This window comes from Papaver somniferum, unplaced genomic scaffold (genome assembly GCF_003573695.1).
Source record: "Papaver somniferum cultivar HN1 unplaced genomic scaffold, ASM357369v1 unplaced-scaffold_19, whole genome shotgun sequence".
NCBI lineage: Eukaryota > Viridiplantae > Streptophyta > Magnoliopsida > Ranunculales > Papaveraceae > Papaver > Papaver somniferum.
Window position 1 is genome coordinate 12,114,285 of NW_020628818.1, and position 4,519 is coordinate 12,118,803.

Below are 4,519 nucleotides of genomic sequence, written 5' to 3' on the forward strand. Positions count from 1 at the left end.
TTTCTGTAAGTTGAATACGTGACTGTGCCGACTTGTAATACCGGTAAGGCCTTGGGTATCAAAGCTCCACCGAGCTTTCCTCGCCTCTATTCAACTTACTTTAACTCGGATTGATTCCAGAGGGGTTTGCTTAAATTGTAACGAATTCCCGTTCGAAGGGTTAGAAGCTGGTCTAGAAACAATCTAAGTGGAGCCATCATGCTTTTTGTTTGCTAGAAATCAGTAGGTCTGCTGTGGTGGAGTCAGCCTTGTTTGTGTTTGCATAGATCATCCCTTCCTTTTTAGGGCTTTTCTTTTTGATTTTGTTTTTCTAGTGTATGCCCGAAGTTTTTAAACGGACTTGGAAAAGAAACACTCTAGGTCGTTTGTTTAGTGAAAAACCTAGTAGTTCTTCTTGTGAAGGCGGGGAGCTCGAAGACTCTTCTTTTGAGAGCCCCGTTTTTGAAAACTTCAGTTTTGAGAATCTATCTCTTCGTGAGGAAAGTACCCCTAGTCCTTTGGTAGTGCCAACATGGCAACTTTGAAAGCTTTGTTAAACCCAACTAGGACCTCTCGTCCGTCTTGTATCAAGTTAGCTGAAACCGAGGCAAATTATGAATTGAAACCTGGGACTTTACAGATGCTCCCAATGTTTTTAGGGAAGGAGAATGAGAACCCCTATTTTCATGTTAGGGAATTTGAGGAAGTTTGTAGTACTCTGAAAATTAAAAACCTAAGTGATGATGCGTTGAAACTTAGGTTATTCCCCTTTTCCTTAAAAGATAAAGCCAAATCTTGGCTATATAGTTTGGACTCTGAGTCAATTGAGACCTATGACCAACTTACTTTTTTCTTTATACATAAGTTTTTCCCAAGGCATAAAACATCGTCTATTAGGACACAAATATGTATTTTGCCCAACAAGATGGAGAATCTTTATATAGGTACTTAGAAAGGTTCAATGACTTGATATCTCAATGTCCTCATCATGGTTTGGAGAAGGTTAGGTTAGTTCAGATCCTCTACGAGGGTTTAGATTATTCAACAATAACCATGGTTGAGTTCTTATGCACAGGTGGGTTTGAGAATAAAACTGTTGATGAAGCGATGACATTTTTGAATGAAACCGCCGATAAGACCCAACAATGGGAAAATAGTAGGGAACCCCAGAAAATAATTCTTCTAAGTAGAGGAAATGTTAATAGGGTAGAAGGATCTTATGAGTCAGATGCCAAAATAGCAGCTATAGCCAAAAGGTTAGAAGCCTTAGAATTAGGTCATTCTAGTGATAGTAGTGGTAGAAATGAGCCTTTTTGGGAAGGCCATGCTGTTGAAGAGCAAGCCAATGCTCTTTATAACAACACTAGATTTGATAACCGACAGAAGTTTGACCCATATTCAGAAACCTATAACCCTGGATGGAGAAACCATCCAAACCTTTTTTGGTCCAAAGGACAGAATCAAGGTCAATCTAGTAATGCTCAGGTTCCCACAGGTTTTGGCTATATTAAGAATCCTTCAGCTCCGGCACAGTTTCAGATCCCTTCAGATAAGAAAATCACGAGTTTAGAAGAGTCTCTTGCCTTGTTAACTCGGAACACTTTAGAATTTCAGCAATCGGTTGCACAAGGATTAGATGAAAATAAAAAGATGGTACAAGCTAACTCTCAGGCTATTTCCGAGTTGAAAACCCAGGTTAGTCAGATAAATTAAGAGGTAGAGATATTAAACTCTTTGATATACTTTATTCTAGATTAAGTCTGACTGTCTAGTTGATTCTCCAGAAAGTATATTGGAGTAAGTCCTCTCAGATTGCAAAACGAATTGTTGGGTGTGGTTGTTAGACCCTTGCATTTTCAGATTTAATTCATAAGTGTGTTTCCATCGTGAATAGTCCTACTAATACTTTTATCTCTGATCCAGAAATTTTTAGTGAGAACTTATTTATTAAATCTGGAAAATGAAAAAATTGGGATGCCTTGATAAGAAAATTTCAAAAGTTCTGAAAGAACCGGAAGGTTTGAATGTTGCTAGATCTTATTTTTCAAAATAATTGCATATAAATAATAGTTGTTAGAGTTGTAGAAATTTAACGTAACGTACCAAATAAAATCACCTCCAGTATCACGCTCGGCAAGCTCACACTCTTCATTGCTCCACTCGTTTGAGTAATCGTGTCGTAAGAATTTACGATAGATCTTGTTCTTACCAATCAAATATTCAATGGTTCACTTTATCGCAACATGCTTTACAAGCATGATTTTCTAATGGCAACTCCATACCGTTCCAACATACCTTTATTCTATTAATTAAAGGTACGAAATCATAATTGGGATTGGCAAAGGATTTCGCATGTGTCGTTGTCTTTCAAATATTGGTTATGCCTTGGACTATCACATAGGTCATTACCAACGTATTATATGTGTCCTTATTACGCTTCGACAATGAGCTATATATATGCGATGATTTGTTCGTTCCAAGGGTGCAGCACCTAGGCACATGTCATCCTCGTTGTAAGTCATCCTTATGATGCAAGCGGCATTCACAATCTAATTTAACTTCCTTACCATTTCCAATTCGCAATTTGTGCGCGCCAACATCAGATAGCTCGATGGGTAGTATGAACATCCAATAAATAAATTGTAATTACCTCATCAAGTGTGGCAACAATCATCTCAATTCTTGCACACCAAGACGTAATGATATGAGTTACAAAATGTTGGACTTTAATGCGGTTGTTTACGTACCCCAACTCCGTAATGCAAAGAGACCAAGCATGATTGTAGTTCATTCGAGTAGAATTAGCAACTAAAAACAAAAGGCAAGAGACCCTTCCAACACAATGTGTATGTATAATTCACACCACTGATAATTTTAAACATATAACACAAGGCCAAAAGCCAAGTGATCATTCAAACTTTGAAGCATTATAATGCATTCACATCATAATTTTATCAGATAAGTACCGCGTAATGATGCTTTTGCATCATAATGCATCCTCGGGTACGCTTCACCGGAATAATGATGCATTTCCACTTTGATGCACCTTCATCCACCACCTCCTCTCTCTATGAGTCTTATTTGCATTTTCACATAAAAGGATTTCAGAAGACTTGGAAATCCACTGGGTCCCACTTGTTTAAAATGCAATATCATACCAAGTAAGCACCACAAGGTCCAAAAGATACATCCTTGGGTATGTGATGTAGAAATATGATACTTATGCATTGTTGGGTAAAAAAACAAACCATAATAACGTATTCATAAGTAACACAACATAATGATGTGTTAGCATCAAGATGATTCCCCGGGTATGCACCCTATCATAATGATGCATTCACATAAATATGCTTCCTTGAGTAAGCTTTATAGGGTCATTATTGATGCATTTCTTCTTTGATGCATCTTTAGCCAACACCCCATGTATAAGTTTTACTCGCAGTTATATACATATATATATATATAAATTTGGGAGATATTATCCATGCACGAGGTCACACCTGCTTGATGCATCCTCGTCTAAGCAACACAACTTGGTGATGCATCCTCGAGTAAGCACCACAACTCGGTGATGCATGGTAGGTGTTGTAAACACCTTAATATTTATATATTGTTTATCATTTCTTTGCTATTTTTCTTGTAAAATATGTATCTTATGTTTGTTTTTGAGTTTATTAGGTACTTTGGAGTCATTTGGAGTAAAACAAGGAGAAAACATCCATTTGGAGCGTAAAGAGCAAAAACATCAATTCACAGGCGACCGATACTTGAAGCAGGCTAGGATGCGCAAGAAGGAGGTGAAGAATGAACTGTCAGTCCCCCGAAACTGACAGTTGAGTTGAACCAGGAATTAGGCTGTCAGTTACTTGCAACTGACATGCCAAATAATGCTATGGTGGCCCGTATCCATCAGTGGGTGCTGGCGTCTATTTCCATTCCTACACATACCCTAAAATTCAGAGAAGGGATAATTCTTCTCATCATAACCTTCTTTACCTGAAGCCAATAGAAGAGAATGGCGGCTGTTGTAGTTTCAGTGAAGTGAAATCCATGAATTCAGGGAAATCGAAGAACCAGGAGAATCAGAGATGGGTTTCCGTTGCTGACTCTCTGGTCGAGTTATAGAAGATGAATCCTGTGATTGAATGAATGGGTTTATGGTGAATTTGCAGAATAAGGAGGAGGTCCTGATGTTGTTCAAATTGAGATGAGCTTGATAAGAATTATTGAAGTAGAATCGAAGATGTGAGGGCTGCAATTGATTCACAACAAGGATAAGAAGATTAGAGCAGTTGAAGATCTGTTTTGCTGTGGAAGAAATTAGGGTTTGAGTGATAAAAATTGCAGTGGTTGAGTTTAAATGTGAGAAGAATCAATCAGTTGAAATGGGTTTTCAGTGTAATTGATGAACAAGACAAGGGGTCTGAAGAGTTACATGAACTGATGCTGCTGATGAAGCTGTTTTGATGGTGGAGTCAGTTGAGGGTTTTGGTGGTGGTCCTGATGAAATTGCAAATTAGTTGTAGCTGGAGATGGATGT

General features: G+C 38.1%; 1 pseudogene; it reads right to left on the reverse strand.

Moving 5' to 3' along the window:
• Nucleotides 1-875: 875 nt before the first annotated feature.
• On the reverse strand, nt 876-974 carry LOC113339125 (annotated as a pseudogene).
• Between the last annotated feature and the right edge of the window lie 3,545 nt (nt 975-4,519).